Genomic DNA, 18,426 nt, shown 5'->3' on the forward strand with positions numbered 1-18,426 from the left:
TCAGTCATGTTCTCTACTTCCCCATTATCTCAGTTGCACAGTTAACAAAACAATTAGACTTCATGTTTTTTCAGGCCTGTCTAGCATTGCTTTGGCCAGCACATGCTATTTGGCTTTAAGTATACACACTGGACTAGCTTATGAGAGCTTTTTGTCTTCTGAATCCCCTAGCTCTTTTTCAAATGAAAATAAACATGCTTTAGGGTACAGCGGGCGAACTCCAAATTTCATAACTTGTGTAACAGCATGACTGTGCTTTGCAAATACTGAATTATTTGTCATCACAAAATTAGAACTGCCATCCTACCCCAAACGCTCTAAAACTTAGTATCTTCTCTGGATTACATTTTCTGAAAGATGTCCCACGGCCGAAAAACAGAGTCGACAAAGTCACCATATAAATTTGATGCAAAATTATTTGGGAGGATACTGTACATTTTATTTTCCCCTTCAGGATTGTCGTGCCTGTGTGTAAGGACTGACCCTGTGCTCATCATGCCAACCGTTTACCCAGTTAGTCTTCCATGCTCATGCTCTGATGTGTCTTCCTCATGGGATGCCAGAAACTCATCCAGTCTGGAGAGGCACTGGACAGCCTGAGGGGTCTCAGATCTTTCCTTTTACATTGTTTTTGTTAGCTAGACACAGCACTTAAGGATCTAGGAAATTTGCTTTCAGAATTTCCAAAGTATTGGAAACTCCTTCAGACCCCTTCCAGATGATGACTTTTTCCTTTGCAGTTCCTGATAGCACTTAAATATTTACCTTTCTCCACCTCAATTCCTCTGATCTCAGTCTGAGGCTGCATAACTAGGAAAGCTAGTCCCACATGTGTAAGCATGTTTAGCAAAAAATGCTAATAATCCAACACCACTGGACAGCGATTTGTCTTTTTGGTTTGTTTTTGGTGGGGCCCTGGAGAGTTTGCATAAATAGAAAGACAGGTAGGCATAAAACAGTGATGAATGGATTCCTTGGCTTCCACAGTAAGTTGCCGCTCCAGTTTGAGTGATGAGCCCAGGGTATTAAAATGAGTGCCTTATACAACAGTATGATATGTGTTCTCAGGGTGCTTCTTCAGCACTGGCAATTCTCTCTGTTAATGATGCGTTTGCAGTGAAGCTTGCTGGACTTCTTGGACCCAGTTCAGCCCAAACATGGCACCATCAGCTTCAGTGGATCTCAGCCCATTTAAATGAAGCCTGAGTTTTTTGCACCATGATTTACAGCATGTGATGCTTGCACAGAAGAGAATTGTAGTTGTACACTGGCTTTTAAAAATATTTTCACTCTTGAAAGAAGCCTGATTGACAAAGAATATGAGCCATTGAATAACACACCAGATTTTACTAAGAACAGTCTTAATATGCAAATTTATGGGAGGGGAAGCAATATTCTTATTCCTATTTAGGATGGTTTTGATAGACAGAAATAATTCTCTTGTCACTTGTTACAGAGAAGAATTATTAATTTTGCTTTGTCTGTAGAAAGGCAAAAGCCTGCAATCATGCTACAAAGTAGGCTGCACAAATTGGTTGACTTTCAATGCCTCCTTCCCATCACATCTCATACAGAAAAAAAGATTTCTTAATGGTGCCAGGTTCCATTAGAACAGTAGCACAACATAGTTTTAATTGACGCATACTATGTCTTAGGAAAATAACAGGCAAACTCCCTGACCATTCAATTACCATATAAATAAGAATGCGCATATCTCCTCTCATATCAGCATCTTGCTTTTTGTTGTTGTTGACAAAAATATGTTAATGGGTAAAAGCAGCTTTTCATTTGAATAATGACTTAATGCTTCTGTGAATTTCAGATGGTGGATTAAACCCTTTCTTTAAAAGTTTGCAATTTCCCTATAGTTCCCCAGCTGCCTTTGCTCAAGGAAAAAAAAAAGGCAAATGGGAGACTTCAAACCTCAGCACCTGCTAGGTTGCTGCTGTGGTTTATAAATCTGTTTAGGGAAATGAAGCGTGCAAGTCCTCTGCTATCTTTTGTTTAGAGGACTATCATTGATGGGAGAGAGGGAAAAGGCCAGTGGTGTGTTTTACAGCATAGCCCAGGCTGGGCCCGGTGGGGGAGATCCAGGCGGGGTGGGAAGGGCTGGTGGTGCCTGTGGGGACCTGACAAATACCAACTGCCCCCTTTTCGTTTACTCTTTCATATAGACAGACACTTTGCATGCTAGACATCAAACTTGCTTCAATCCAGCTAAAAAATCAGTAACAGTGAAAATGACACTGGCACTGTGCAATAGTACTCACACCAACTACAAGGCATGTGCCCAGTGATACATAAAGGTGCAGCTCAACAGCCAGCCTTTAGGCAGTTCTTGACTTCTGGAGGAAAGCTCAAAAGTTCAAAGCTCAAACAGGTACTGCTGTTCAAGTATGCCTATATGCTATTCAGATTCCTATTCCAGGAAGAAAGATAAAGGCAATATCATGTTCCCCACACCTCAGTTCTGAAACAATTTAGTCCTGCACCCGGACTGCCTAAAAGAAGTTTTGAGCATGTGAGGCAAGGTGAGAAAGTGGCGGTGGCTGGAGCGTGCCTTGGCGGAGCGTATTGCCCCAACCTGCAGTTACTTGTTAGGATATACAGTAGCACAAGGCTGTGCTTGTGGTGGTTGTTCAATTAAACTGATGGTTAAAATTGCAGGCAGTTCTGAATCAACTGTCAAAAAAAAAAAAGCTTCCACTAGGTGGAAGGCTCTTCTTTCTGCTTGCTCCTCATCTCTTCTGCCTGCTCACTGAGACTCAGAGCTGAAAGCCGCTGTGCTCTGACTGTACCCCCCACATTGCTTGGAAGAGTGCTTTTATTGCACTGGCAATTCATTCCTGTAAGGGCCATCTTCCAAGTCTGCTTTTCCACAGGTGTACTTAGCACATCTCTCTGAAAAATCCAATCTGTTAATTATTAGCTCCAAGTGACATATATGTTCAGACCTGAAAGCAAGAAAAGTGTCAGGATCTTCACAATAGTGCTATTTGTTTTCCCCAAGTGAATTCCTCAAAAAATCTATGCCTTTCTATCCCTTTCGCCGTGGAATAAGAATCTACGTCCATTTGTCTTGCTAGATAGGAAAATGATCTATGTTGTACTATACACTTGGAATGGTGCAAATAAAGGTATGTGTAAATAGGTATCTTTGTTTATAATTGCTGCTTGTAGCCATTATGCTTCTCTCTTAAGGCCCATTATAGCAATAGCTGTGCTAAAACAGAAGGACCTATTTCATTAGTTTAGAAGGGGCTCCCCTGGCAGAAGAGTAAGATTCAGCTTACCTACCATCTTGATCAAATAGAATAAAATTAGGTAGGGTTCAAGCAAGCATGATATTGATTTAAAAAATCATATTTTAAAATATTCCAGTTTTAGTTCCTTTTATATACCTTCTGTATATTTGGTCCATGGAGAGCACACTTGGATCCTAATTTCATACATCCATTTTAAAAAGCAAAAGACAATATTCTGTAATAGAGTACATAGAAGTTGAGCATAATAGATATAAGACAACAGAAGCCATATGGAACATGAATAGGATTGCCTTGCTTTGCTGCCCATTATCATCTTGGTCTTGTTCCATATGGTGATTGAGTGCTGTTTACATGACTTTGATGTCTAGGCATCTATGTTATTGGAGCTGTTAACCAATTAATAAAAATCTACTGCCATATGTGCTGATTCTACAGTTAGTTTTTTTATTTGCATGGGAAACTGATTTGGGAAGATCTCTGTTCTAAATTCTGTTCTGATCACAATAATGTCCTTTCATATGGAGGCTGCACTCACAGTTGCACCCGCAGCTTGTGCTTATTAGAGGGGCAGCTATAAATTTGTGCAAAACTTTTGGTAGAAATTCAGATCCAATCAGCTCATAAACTGAAACAAGCCAGTTAGTTCTTCATGGTCCATAACTTGGGAACGAATTCTGATTAATGAATGCATGTCAGAGACCAAAGTTTAAATCATCACCTTACATATAATTCAGGAAGATGTTAAAAGAAAGGAGAGGGGTTAAGAAGCTCATGGCTGACGAAACAGATAAAAAAGAACTTGGGTTAAGATTATTCATCAGTTGTTAATACATTTGGAAAGGGATACACAACCTCGCACTTTGGTTGAAGACCAGGTACTTTAACGATTCTCTTGAAAGCTTTATGAAGGATAGATTTTGTCATGTCTTTCTACTAGGAAGTGTACAACTTTTTTGGACACTCCTGGTCCACATTCAGAGGCAGGGTGATCCACCCCTAGGTTGGGTGGATCATTGCTCTGGGCCGCTGAAGTCTTTGGTGAACTTATTTCACAGAAAAATGCATGTATGTCATCTTTCTCCATTGATCCCTATTTATCTCTGTCCTCCGGGAATTGCCAGCCAGGCTCTCTTTGCCTTATGTTTACATTATCTACTAAAACAACAGATGTATTTGTAGAGCAGCGGCTCAATACCACTTGTTCTGTGTCACAGAACAGTTCTCTTGCACAGTTATTCTATGCATCATAATAAACTTGTTTTTGCCAGTGTAAAAATGTTTTCCTGCTATACTCAGTGATGCTAACCCAGCAAATGAGGATTTGGCCCATATTAGAGTTAATTTCCTTTAAAAGGGAATGACTTTGAAAAGAGCCTGTGGATTCACTGGACTGCTATTACCATAGCTCACTAATGCTATTTACCATGGAATTTCCTGTTTGAGGAAATCCAGCTGTGAGTTCATAAACATGTGGGAAAGCAAATGGAGAGGAAAAACAAAATTCAAACAACTCTTCCGTCACTGAAATCTTGCTTTTGAGTCATAGCTTTCTTTCTGCATTCTATTCCATTTTGTAGCAATGAAAGGCTCTGACAAGTTGCATGAACGGGGGAAGTACTAAAGAAACAAAACCAGAAAACAAGCAATTCCATTTTACTGGCATGTATATTATTTTTACTATAAGTGGTATAACACGAACTTCTCTCCTTGCCTTTTAAATTATGTCTTTGCTTTATTATCCATACAGTAGTACTGCACTGCCATTTTAGAAATTATAGACACATTCAAAGAGTACTGGAGGTTCCATTCAATCTATGTATTTATGCTGCACTCATCCCAGTAACCGACACATTATACATCATAAATGAATCTAATATTAAAGGATGGGGTTAAGTTGTTTTGCCTTAGAAGGCTTTCATTTGTAACTTTTTCTAAAGCAAATTTTAACAACACATTATGTTCCTTACGTGTACCTGGATATAAATTACGGATTTACAGATGACAAATAACATATATTCTGTACTTGTTCATATGAAATGAAAGGTTAGAATATGTATACATGTTAGAGTCAGCTTGCGTACACTTAGTCTGTCTGTAAATACCACAAAGGAAACTGGGGACTCTCTTACTTTGAAGAAAAAAGATTACATGAGCTTAAGCTTGGCCTGGCAAGATGTCACAGCCATACTAATTGATTTCTTGGAGACAAAAACTTGTTATTTCTATTCATATTTCTACCAGTTTGCATAAGGTCAGCTGGTCTCAGTGCTGAAACTTATCTTAAAGACCCAGCATGCAAATGTGTTCCATTTTGACAGAAAAGTGAGGAATCTTCTACAAACCTGCAGCCTGGTATTACTTCCATTTTTTTCAGCAGTAAAACTTGCTTTCTCTTGGCAAAGTCTAGTCCATACTTAGCTTTAGAGCCTACCTACGGACTATTGATTATCTACTGGCATAGGTAAATTAACACCTTGCACAGGCATTCTGCCAACAGTAGAGGCTGAATAGCTGCGTTAGCACCCAAGGCTTGCAGCAGTGACCCTACAGCCCTTGCAGTTATCGTTGCTCTGATCTGACTTTGGCTGCTGAGAAGATCGCAGTGACTGGAAGCTCCCCTCTTCCAAATCTCTAGATTACCTTTTTCTACAAACTCAGCTTAGTGAGTACATAGGCAGGGGTCTATATAAAGCCATCTCTAAAGAAGCTGTTCATTCAGACAAGGCAAAGGACCTAGAGGGGCTGAGGTACAACAGGGAAGAGTTTCATGCTAGGTGAAGGATATGGAAGTACAAAAGTCCAACCAAAAATCTGGAGTTGTCTTCCTCCCCACCCTTTGTGCTACTGCTATAAGGAATTAAATGTGACTCTCTGCAAGGACCTCACCATGGAGGATGTCCGGAGGAAAGCATCCTGGAATCTCATACCAATTGGGAGCTAATGAAGAAAGTAGCAAAGTCCATGGAAGATCATCTCTTTTAGACCAAACTAATAGTGAAGTTCTCTCTGGATTCTGCAGAACAAACTGACTTCTTTCACTCATGCACTTCACTTCTACAACTCCTTTTTTAGATGGCAGTTGGCTGCATTTGGACACAGGTAAAACAAAATTTTGTTTTAAAGTGATAAGCTTTATTCTAAATCCACTCACTGGAGGTGTTAGTAAAAAGAAAACTGGAAGCAGTGTTCTTCAGCTGCTCTTTTGTGGTTGGGCATAAAATGTCAATACAATACAACACAATAAAAATACAAATATAATGCAAAGCATTTGAGACAGAAAAGATGTGAAAAGCAGTATCAATGTATTGAAGTTACATACATAAAATCACAAAGGCATGAATGTAAGCAAACCTGGGAACTAGGCAATCTGAATGCACGGTTTTGCAAAAGAAACCTGAGGCATGCTTTGAAGTAAAAAATGTAACATTTGGCTTTTTCAGACTGATGACTAAGGCCAAAATCAATGACAGGCATGCTGTATTTTAATTTGAGGTCAGACCTAGTGACCACAGCAGGCCAGGAAAGATACAGAAAAGTCTAGAGACTTTTGTGGGGGACTTGTACTTGGTGAGAAAAAGGAGTGATCCAAGCAACTACAGGCTCTTTTATCTGACCTCATTAGTACACAAAGCCTTAGAACAAACGCTGAAGGAAAAACTAATTAAAGATGTGGAAGTAAATGGAAAGCTGGTTAAAATGCAGCAGGGTTTCACCAAAGATAGAAAACGCCAGACTAAGCCAGTATCTTTCTCTGATAAATCGTTTTTTCAAACAATGAAAATATGGTAGATCAAATCTATCTGGACTTCAGTAAAGCATTTGAGAGGATGCCTTGTGAGAAAATATTAATTAAGATGGAGAGATGTGGATGAATGTAAGAAATGAAAAGTAAGGACAATAGCATGTGCTGAAAGGGAAAGTCTAGATGGAAAGAGGTTACTAATGCAATTCCTTAGAGACTGATCTGGGAACCAGTCTTAGTTAAAATTTTTATTAGTGACCTTGGCACAAAAAATATGAGTCTGCTAATGAAATTTGCTAATGACATAAACCTAAGAGCTACTGTTATGACAGAAAAGGACTGGAATACGCTATAGAAAGAACTGGACTAGACTGTGGACAAGAGGAAGAGAAACTATATGAAATGCAATAGTAGAAATGCAAAGTTGTACAGGTAGCAGAAATTCCTATTAATTCAAATAAAGCAGGGTGAGGAGGCGAAATACTAGTGCCACACACTTGTAAAAAAAGGGTATGTGAAAAAGATAGATGTCTGTCTGTCTTATACAGACTGGAAAATCACTCTAGGCGGACATCACCAGTCCACTCCCCGGCCAGACAAAGTCCTCCGGCTGTTGCCAGCGCAGACCTTGTCAGCAAGTATGTGCCTCAGAGCCAAGAGCTACAGCTGACTTTTCCTCTTTAGATCACAGTAATGAATTATAAAGGGCCGATCCCCCCCAAGCTCTGTCAATATGTTCATTACTCCCTGCTGTAGTCAGATGGCGATGCTCGAAAACTTGATAACTAATTTTTCTCTTCCTAAAAAATAAACAGGCAGTAAAAAAGGGGTTAATTCCCATATCTTGCTTTTGGTTTTATTTTCTGGTTTTATTTTTCTGCTGCCCCCGGACTAACGCAGATTTCCTTCCCAGACTACGCCGGGCTTGGCCAACCAGGTGGGCGGCAAGCTCGGCGCAGGGCAGGGCAGCGCCAGAAGCGCCTCACCCCCGCACGAGGGGCTGCCACCTTTCCCTGCCGCACAGCACGCGCCGAAACCGAAAGCGAAAGGGCGGCCCAACGGCCCAACGGCCGCGCCTCGGGGGGCCGCGCGCGCCGCGGCCTCGCCCCGCCCCCGCCGCCCGCAGGTGAGCGCCGGCCCCGGGGCGGTGCTGCCGGGCGGAGCCCGCCTCGCCTGACCCCTGCGCTGCCTGCGCGCCCCCCGCCGCCGCCCGGCCAGGTACGTGCGGCGGCGCCGGCGTGGAGGGGGGGAGCGGAGAGGGGAGGCGGCGGGGGGGACCGCGGCTGCGGCTGCCCGAGAGGCGGCGGGGGGGAGTCGCTGCCTCCCGGCCGGGGGTGCAGGGGCTGTGGCAGCCGCCTGCGCTGGGAGGCCGCGGTGGGGCCGCGCTGCCCCTGCCCTCGGCGCCTCGTCTTCCAGGGAGCGCTTCGGCGGCGCATACACACATATATACATATGTATATATATATATACACATCTTGTGCATATATACGGTAAACCAAGGATTTGGGGGTTGGGCTCTTGGGGTTTCTCATAGCCTGAGTAGTTGTGCTGCCCTTTGAGTGTCCTATCTAAAAGCAAAGCAACCCTCGCTTGTTCCGGGATCGTTTTTCCCCCCCTTGCCTTTGCCCCCGTAAGCAGTGATTGTACAAAACTCGTAACGCGGGGAGTATGCTGAAGGCAGTGCTGCTGCAGCCGGGGGGGCGGGGGGGATTTGGGGGAGATCTTCTTGCCCTCCTGCAAGTGTGGAGCGGTGTCTCGGGGTTTGTCCGTGCAGGCGGGCGAGAGGGGTTTTCGTGGCTGGCCAAATGTGGATTTACAAACTTAAAAAAGTAGTTAACTTTTAGTTAGCCTGAAGGGGAAGTCTGGATGCGTTCTTGCAGTGGGACACTGATTTTTGCAGTTTCTCGTGGTAATGTGACTCAAAGGTCGTAGTGAGGAACAGGGCTCTCCACAGCAGCAGGTATTTTATGACGTGTGGCAGGTGTTTTGCAACAGCGCTTACATCCCAGCCTGAGAACCGATTCTTGTGGTTATTTACACTAGTACGTGACTCAGCTGAGAAGGGCTGGGTACATTAGGAATATGTGAAATAGTCTGCAGGGTTTGATGGTAGGTAGGCGAATTTCCACTTCTGTGGCTATCCTCACTGACCTCAGGATAGAGCTTCATAAGAGCAAAAGTCCTATTGCAGAGGTGGAGCTCAAGTCGATGGGAAACATCATAAGAAACAGAGAAAAGGGGGCAAAGACTACAGTAATAATTCTGTGCTTCCCTGGGTGTGTCACAGGTTGTGTGTTGAGATTCAACAGTCTTAAGTGCAAGCCATAAAGTACAGTGTAAAGAAAATCTGTAGCTATATACTATACCTTTGGGTTTTTTTCTTCCTCGTTGTAACCAGTCCTTTGAATTCCTCTTCATCTCCGTCATTGTATATATTTTATTAGTTAAATTTTCAGGGCACTTTGTAAATATGTTATATTTTTCTTTAAAACTTAAAAGATTCATTTACATTATTTCTTTCCATGGGACCCCTGCAGTCTCTGGTGACCAAAAATACAGCATGTAATTACAATTTGTATCAGCGTGCACGTGCACAAGGAGTTGAATTCACATTGTACATGAAACTTTCTGACATTTCTAAACGTTGGAGTGATGTTCCTGTAACCTTATTATTTTCCAGTAAGTGTTCCAGTAAAGAAAGGCAATGCAAAGTTTAGTTAAGACTAGCTTAACTTTTTTGGAGGGGGCTGTGATTGCTCGGAAGTACCTTCTGGAACCTGTTCCACTTGTTAGCTGCTGTTTGCATTCCTGTAATTCCTTCAGTGCAACAACCCCAAACCCCCCCCCCCCCCCCCGCCTCCCCGTGAAATTCACAGTGGTAGAAGTCATCCAAAGCCTGAAACCTTTTAAGGCATTAAGGCAGACACAAAAGAGGCTAAGCCTCTCCTCACACACTTGCACTGCAAGTAAGCAGCTCACCTAAAATTCAGGGAAAAAGCCCATTCCCAGGTAGAAGCCTTTCCCAATCTGTTAAATGTAACAGTGCAGAACCAGGAATCTGCTGTCCTTCAGGTCCTATGTTGTAATGATTGCCTTGTTGGGTTTTTATTTCATTATTTATTTATTGTTAACACAGATGCATCGTTGGCCTGCTACTCAGTCCCTGAGCTGAAGGATCCGTAGACTGCTTTTTGTCTGGTCCTTTACTTTCCAAATCTGCCCCGGGTGTTCAGATGCAGGAGTGAAAGCTCCTTCTGGAACGGTAGTCAGTGTCCCTGAAGGTAGGAGCCTTACTTCTACATCAAATACTTCTACATCAAAGCCCTCTTCCAAGGAGAATGACCTCTCTCTCTGTGAGGCATTTCAGAATCTAAGCCTATTTTTTTCACTGGCTTGTATGACCCTTGGTATGTTGCCTAAAAAAGAGCATGCCGCTTTAGTCTCAAATTTAGCAATTTGCCATGGAGGGCTTGGAATAGAATTGAGAGAGGCAGTGGTGAGTCTGTAACTGAACAAGTTCTTTTTAAAAGTTGTTTTTACACAAATAAGTAACTTATTCCAGTGTTTTCAGACAAAAATATGCAGTATTACTAAGTGGAACTAACTTCAATAAGTGAAATGAAACTGACTTCCTAGTTTTGTTTTCTTCATTGTTAGAACAGGAATTCAGAAAGTAAATTCAGAAAGTACAGCGAAAAGTAAACTGTATTTTTAAAGTTCTCCTGGTGTGAATAAATGTTTAATATTAGTATGGCTGAAGAAATGCATAGGCAGTATTTTTCATACTCCCTGTATGAATTCTTAAGCTCATCTTTAAGCACATGGCAAGACCCATGAAATCACTGCGCGATTGAGTTGAATGAATTTATTCATGATTAAGCCTGTATGCTGGTGTGGATATCAGTTTTTATCAGTTTTAAATTTAGCAGTTTTATCAGTTAAGTTTTTCAGGGTCAAAACTGACTTTGGTGTAAAGGGTTTGTGCGTAGTATAGGTGTAAGCACTTGTGCTGTCTGAATTGGTTAAATTTTGAAATTCAGATATAACAGAATCCTATCATTGTTTCACAGGCATTGTGTTATTGAAATTTTAACTCCAGTTTTATTTAAAAAGAACTGTAAATTTGATTAAAATTACAAATATGTTTCATGTTTTTAAATGAGACTTAACAGAACATTATACCTTTAGGTTACGGATGGTCACCCTGCTGACCATATAAACTGCCATCCAAAATGTTGCTGAGGCTAGAGATGCAGTGCGCAACTCTGGGAAGTGGAAATCAGGGAATCCAGGCAGAGTTTGCTACTCAGGGCTGGGTCACACAGCCAAGCCACTCAGGGGTGACTCCCCAGCTTTAGTCTCAGTAGCTCTTGCTGCTGCCTGTATTCGCAGTTGGAGTTTCAGATTACTTTGCCAGCCTCCACACAAGCATAACCCACTACCAGTCAAATAACACTGACCTATCATGGGAAGCATGTATGACCTGCTTATGAGTCTTGTGAGGCTGGAGACACATAGGTTGTCCCCCTCTGCTTTTGAAGGAAAAAAAAAAAAAAAAAGATCCACCCAACCGAAGCTCAGAAAAGAAGTAATTACCTTCCTGCGCAGGAATGAAAAGGTCCAGTTACAGGTTTTTTATTTAAGGAAAAACAATACACATAATTTTTCATGAAAATGTAGACTGTGGCCAGTATCAGCATTTCAATGGAAAAATAACTACTGAAAAAATTGAAGTTGGAAGATATAAAAACTTACTGCTTTTAAATGGGTATCTTTTTTAATAGTCTTAGAATGTGTAGGTGAAAGTACTGATTAAAGGAGAGATTTGAGTCATCAATGTAAGACCAAAAGGGAATGAAGGTAAAAAGTAATAGTAAAAGAATTGCCAAAAGACCTTTGTATTTTAGCAACACTGCAGGGTGTTACTATAATAAGGTGCAAATTCTGTTGTGCATATTTGGTATTCAAACCTGACAGCTTAAAAACTAACACCTTGGTACCTTTTCAAGGAGACAATTATCAAAAAAAGCTTTTTTCGTATCAATGAGAGACTGGCAGGTACTATTACCAGTAATACTAAAGAATGGCTTAGTCACACCATCAAATTTTCCCTGGCCCAAACTAAAATCAGCTGTTTTATTATAAATTATAAGGCATTTTTAAAAGAAAACTAAATATAATCATAGGCTTATAATACCCTGTTTAAGAAACAAGAACATTTGAAGGAGGAGAAAAGAAAGAAGAAATGCTTTTCTGCTTCTGCCAGAAGTCTTTTGTTCATAGTTCCTGAATCTTTCATTCTTTATTACTGAATTCACTTTATATGATATTGATGCAATCCATATTCCTTGAGAGTTTATCTCTTCCTCCTGTGCACTCTGTCTTTTGGAGGCATAATCTTTGATCTATGATGACAATAATTTTCACAGCATATGCAGACAGTGACTGCAGATGGGGAATAAGTAGCATGAACTGATGAACATGTAAGAAATAACAATCCTCTAATCATGCATATATGGGGTATGGTGGGTCATACCACACTTGCATAAGAAATTATGAATCCTGTGAGTGCTGCCATTTCCTTCAACGGGGGCTGCAGGTGCATCTGAGAATCAAAGACCATGCGTCCAAATTCAGGCATTTGGAATCAGTGGCCAGTGCTGAATTGGAGCTGTTATTTTGATTGTTCCTTTGACTAGTGGTTATACTCAGTTTCATTGCTTCTCAAGCCAATTCTTTTTGTCAGGATGCTCTCAAAACTCTTAGTTCTTTGATGAGCAAAGCTCTCTCTCTTCTTTCTCTCTCTCTCTGTGCATGTGTGTGTGTATATCTACATATAAAAAATAGGGAAACCTATATATATAGGTTTTCCTCAAAACCATGTTTTGATACTATTTCAAAAGCAGGTTTTGTATGTCTGTTTTCACCATTCAGGGAGCATGGCAGAGCTGTCAGTCATGGGGAGCAGGCTAGGATCAGCTCTCCTGAGGGAAACACTCCATGCATATTAGTTGCGTGTTGTCCCTAGGCAAACTCATAGGTAGTCTTAAAATCATCTAAGAGAAAAGTTTGGTTTAATGACTTACAAAGTATCTCATTGGAAACAGTTGGCAGGGACAAAAATAGAATCCACATCTTTGATATTAGCTCTGAGACCATCCATTCTCCTCTTTTCTGTGTGCAAGCCGTACCTCCATGATGATATTCTCTACATTATTTAACAAGAGGGAAAGACAATCATCTTTTCATTAGAGATGAACAGTTCTCCTTCAGTGCTCCTAGATCACATTTTCCTGTGCTGTGGCTAGGTAGGAATTCCTTTGAAAGAAAAAATACTTTTCTGAGCCTGTAATTAAAAACGTGGCCTTACGCGTAGGGACCTAAGATGTTGTTGAGGCAGGCTCATGTCTGGCATTCCCAAAAGTTTGAGTGCTAGACTTAGGAAGCTTATTGATAATCTTGTAACAAACTCGGTGGCTTTGTATCTGTATATAATCTTTTAATTAAAAAAACAAACAAACTATAGTAATTCTGTTGTAGGACATTATATTGACACCAGTGTGTATTGACACCATCATCAAGGCTGAATCTTAAGATTAGCTGTACAGACTTCTGCCTTTTGATGTGATGGAGTAACTGAGAACAGTTGTAGGTTGCTGTTCCAGAGGCCAAGCAGTGTAAGAGGATGTAACAGCAGATGTGCTGATAGGAAAGAAATGGTGAGACAGAACAATCCTGGGTTTCATTTCAAGCTGCATTAGTGGGCACGGATTTTCTGCTTATTATCCCTGGTTGGGATTCATTCAACTTCTCTCCTCTCTCATCTCTTCTCTCTTATCTTGTTCAAATCCTGTTTCTTTCACTTAGCCTTCTCAGTAACCCTTCCTAAACTCCGATCTTACTTGCATGCTTTTTTCGAGGTTGGAAAATTTCAGCCCGCAAATAAAGTTGTGAAGAACTGAAAATAGGGTCTTAGACTTGAAAGTTTCAGGTAGCCTTAATGATACCAGGTAGGCTATGATACTAGTCTTGTCCGTAATAAAGAAAATCGCCAGCAGTATAACTTCATTGCCCTTCAGCGATGTCTGCCTTAAGGGCTGTTTCTTTGATTTGTTCATTCTCAAGATATCTTTTATTCTTTTTCTTATGTTAATATATCCTGGGGATATTTCTTTTAACTGTAATTTCTTATTTAAGACTATAGCTGACATTTTACGTATGCTGTGCAGTGCTTGTGTTTCACTAAGTTTTTCTAACTTTGAAATTAACACCACTGGAGACTTTGGGCTTCCTCTCCTATATGGCTTCTACTAACATCAGGGAATATGGTGTCTTTCGGATAACACTGCAAGATTACATTTATAAGCTGAACATCAGAGCTGCATGTAGAATTCACCAGGAATCCTCACAGGGGATAGTGGTGTCCATCCCCACCACAACTTTCTAAACCATGCTAAAATCATTTTTTTGGTCTGTCTAAACAGTGACATACAGTGCCAGAGTAATGCAGCGGAGGTAACGTAACAAGTCACAACATATGCCAAGTTTCCATGGCTAGATTAAGATATTACTATTTTTTTTTTTTACTTCGTAGCCCTCAGTGGGGATTTTGCTGGCCATCGCCAGGCTCACAGAGATGGGCCTGTGGAATCATGGGCTAGGTGCAAAAAGAGCTGCACAGGAAAAGGGTACAAGGTCCTTTACAAGGTAATAGCTGTATTTTTCTATTTTCCAGTGAATGACCTCTGAATAGTCTCATCTTGTTAGTATTCTACTGATAACAAATTACCTATGCTATTCCTGATTTGGATGATGTTGCTCTCTTAAACCTCTTGCTTTGCATGCCCACAGCCATACCCCTACTAAAAATTTTCTGCTGAGATCCCTACCAGCTAAGCACTAGAGCCACATCTGTGTGAACACTAAAGAAAAACCTATTCCATGTCACTTGTTAGTCCACTGAATATATGAATGCCTGATAATATGCGCACTGAGCAACCGGTGCACTGGATGCTACATCCTGAAATACTTCATGGTAGCTTTTATTCCACAGCTAAGAAGAATCAGAGAAAATCCTCAACATCAGACTACTGAGTACATTCTTATTTATAAAAAGCCATTGAATTATTAAAGAAGAATGCATGACCTGCTGTACAGGAAATTGAAAAGACTAAGATGTTTCCTGTCACAGACTTTTTCACATCCATCTTTTCAATTACCATTCAGGATTTTATCTGACATTTGAGTCAGAAAAAAGCACAAAAGTGTGTATTTTGTTTACTGTGAACACAGTCTTTAAAAAGTTTACACATAGTACACATATAACTTAAATGAATTGAAAAATGAGAAAAGTAAGGAGTTGTACGTTGCTGGTTTTTTTCCTTCTAAACCATAGTCTCCCTTCTCTTCTACTAAATGTTACTAACCAGTGTCTAGCGTCACTGAAGCTTCCACTTTTGGAAGCTGTCCCAAGCTTGAGAAGCAGCTTCCTAGAGGCTTGAGTCTGAGGCTGAAATTCAGAAGTTTTGCATGTTTCCTACAAAGTGGGCTTTGAACAAAGCCTTTGCAACAAAGGCTAGTCTCTGTAGCTTCAGAGAATACTGAAACTCCTAGCAGCTCCTATTCATTTAGGGCTAGCTTCGATAGGGCGTAACCCAGGCACCCTAGTAGTTTTAGCTCTTTGTTCAAATATACTGTGCACTTTCATGTGGGTATGATGCTTGTTGTTGCCTGTCAGATGAAAAAAGAATGAAAAGGCCACTCTTCCAAAAAAGTACTCCATTTGTTTAGTGGATTTTTGCTGTGGATTTTAGAAGCTGAGACCTGACACCTTCAACTTACTTGTTGAATCTTAGCTGAGAATGAGCTGTGTGTTCAGGATAGAGTGCTACAAAGTCCTCTGCTGAAGCCGAGGGCAGAAAAAGGTGGCTCACCACTTGTACTAAGAGAAGGTGGGCAATTCCTGGGCTCATCAGAAGGGAGTTTTAGTGTAAAAAATGATCCCGTGCTCAGGATGAAAATACCCAAAACATAGGCGTGAGATCCTATCCCAAATTTTTCAGTGTCAGTGTGAGGTTTTGGTGTTGATTTTGCTGGGGAAAGAATTTGGCTTTGTGTATACAAGAGTGCCAGAATACAGGTAGGCAAGTTTTTAATGTTAAACTCTGAACCCAGAAATGAAGAGTAACTGAAAGCTTTGGATTATCCCCCTTGCTCTGATATGTCCACTGGGCCTTGTTTCAATGTTTTTTAATTCTGCTAGTGGTAGGAAAATTCTTTTGAGACAGTGTTCAAATAGCAGAGTAAGTTGCTGTATGTTTGTGGCTTTGTTTGTCTCAGTATCTGGACTTATTATACATATTGCTTTGCTTGACAGAAAGATTAAGTGGACTTGACAAACTCACAGTTGTAATCTTATCTTTGCAGTCAGAATCCTGTAAGTCAGAATAAAAGATATGTTACTAAGATCTGAGGAGGAAAATATTGAAGGAAAAATGCAAAAAATTTGACAATTTCATGTTTGATTCAACAGCTGTCTTTGGATGTGGTATAATACTGCATCTTGGTATTATAAAAATGCTACTGATGTTATAGATCTTTCTAATGAGTTTCTTAATTTTTGTTCCATGTGAGGTGGCTTCCCTGATTGTTTACTGTTACCTGGTGACATCCCATTGGTAAACATTTAATGATCTACTGCAGTTAAAATAGAAAGAAAAAAGTGCGCTTATAAACCTGAAAAAAACTTCACTGCTTCTCAAGCTTGGGACAGCTTCCAAAAGTGGATACTTCAGTGATGCTACAGACACTGGTTAGTGACATTTACCAGAAGAGAGGAGGGACTGCAGTTTAAAAGAAAAAAAAAAATGCACTGATAAACCTGAAACCTAGTAATTTTTAAGCAATTAATTGTGCTTAACTTCACACACTGCATTTGTTTCTGATTCCCCCTAACAACCTGTTAGCTTTCTTCATCTCTTATTTTCTTACCACTTTAAAAAGGCTTCTCTTCCCTAAATGAAAGACTCATGCAAAGAAACTGGTTAATTACTGTAGAGACAGTGAAGATACCCATATATAGGGTGGTACTAACTGTGCCAGGAAAATAAACTCTGAATTGGGGAAAAAACTTTTCCTTAATTTCTTTTTTCTTATTTTCTTTCCTTATTTTTTTTAATCTTTGCTCTTATTTGTGACAACACTAGGTAAAAATTTTCGGATAGAAATGTCATGATAGGCATAGATGCCTTTGAGAGGTTAAAATTACTTCTTGTCCCAGCCTTAGAACTAGTACGGTCCGATTATTGTAAATGGGTCCCTTTTACAAAGCCATCATTTTCAGGACTTAAAATATTCAACATATTCACCTTTTGGTTTCTTTTCTTCCTCTCTCTCTTCTTTATATTCCTTACCAGCAGGCAGGAAGTGTGAATGAATTGGCTCTAGAGCCAAATGATCCTTATCTGCCTTTGGGATAACTTAAAACGTTTTCTCCTGAGGATTTTAAAGTCAGATGGTGAGAAAAATCTACAGTAATGTTTATGAAGCCACATGAGCGCCTACAGAAGCCTGACTAAATTTACGAAAAAAGGAAGAAGGGAATCAGTAGAATTCATACACCAAAGACTGAATGGAAAAGCAATAATACTTTATTCCTGAATTATGCTTTTCAGCTTGCAAAGAGCTCTTCTGCATTTCCATTACTGACACTGAATAGTACGTTCCTCCTTGTGGAGGGAGTCCCATTTATTTTTGCTGTCTGAGTACCAACAGGCGGGTGCAGAACATGGAAGGTTTGGATGCTGCCAACTGTAGTCTGGGGGAGTGGAACCCAATTTCATTGTGAGCCTTCTGGTACCTGGGGAAGCACTGGGAAGGGAAATACATCTCAATACGAGTTTGAATGGCAAGACCTGATTAGGTGGAGAGTGGCAGAACTGCTTCCTGGTTAATCAAGCAGCTAACACTTTGTTGAGGCTTTGATTCATGAAAAGCTTGAACACATAATTCATTTTAGCCAGACTTCTGTTGTGTGTGTATTTGAGCTTGTGCTTTATGGCTGTCCTGAATGCTTTCCTCAATCTGGGCCTAATAGGGTAGTATATCCATTTTACATTGACGCACAGCAAGTGATTTACAGGCATTTGTTCTTAACATGTAACTAAAAGTGAGGGAAAGGATTAGTTTCTGTGTTTGGAAGGAGGCAGAAAATGATGTCAGTTGCTTCGTTGCATTGATGGAGTTTCCAGAGCTTATGCTAGACTGTGTCCCTGTTATTGAAAACATATCTGGTAGGCAGCATACAAAGGGTTTTCTGCTGCATAGTTTAATTGACCAAGAGGGAAAATGGAAGGATTTTGCATACTGACTCTGAATTCTTTCCAGGGATTGGTGTCTAAGCTACTTCTAAAAAAGGTA

The 18,426-nt window shown here is 40.6% G+C and overlaps 1 protein-coding gene across 8 annotated transcripts in view; it reads left to right on the forward strand.

The window, feature by feature from the left end:
- Positions 1–7,932: 7,932 nt before the first annotated feature.
- Positions 7,933–18,426, forward strand: part of ARHGAP8 (Rho GTPase activating protein 8) — a 101,405-nt gene continuing 90,911 nt past the window's right edge. For 2 of the 8 annotated variants that reach the window (XM_064516869.1, XM_064516882.1), the window contains exon 1: positions 7,938–8,226. The gene's annotated coding sequence lies outside the window, so the exon portion shown is untranslated. Of the gene's footprint in view, positions 8,227–10,144; positions 10,290–14,602; positions 14,716–18,426 lie in introns of all 8 variants that reach the window. The other 6 variants (XM_064516862.1, XM_064516867.1, XM_064516875.1 and 3 more) reach the window with 6 other exon arrangements.

Source organism: Dromaius novaehollandiae, chromosome 1, assembly GCF_036370855.1.
Source record: "Dromaius novaehollandiae isolate bDroNov1 chromosome 1, bDroNov1.hap1, whole genome shotgun sequence".
NCBI classification, from domain to species: Eukaryota; Metazoa; Chordata; class Aves; order Casuariiformes; family Dromaiidae; genus Dromaius; species Dromaius novaehollandiae.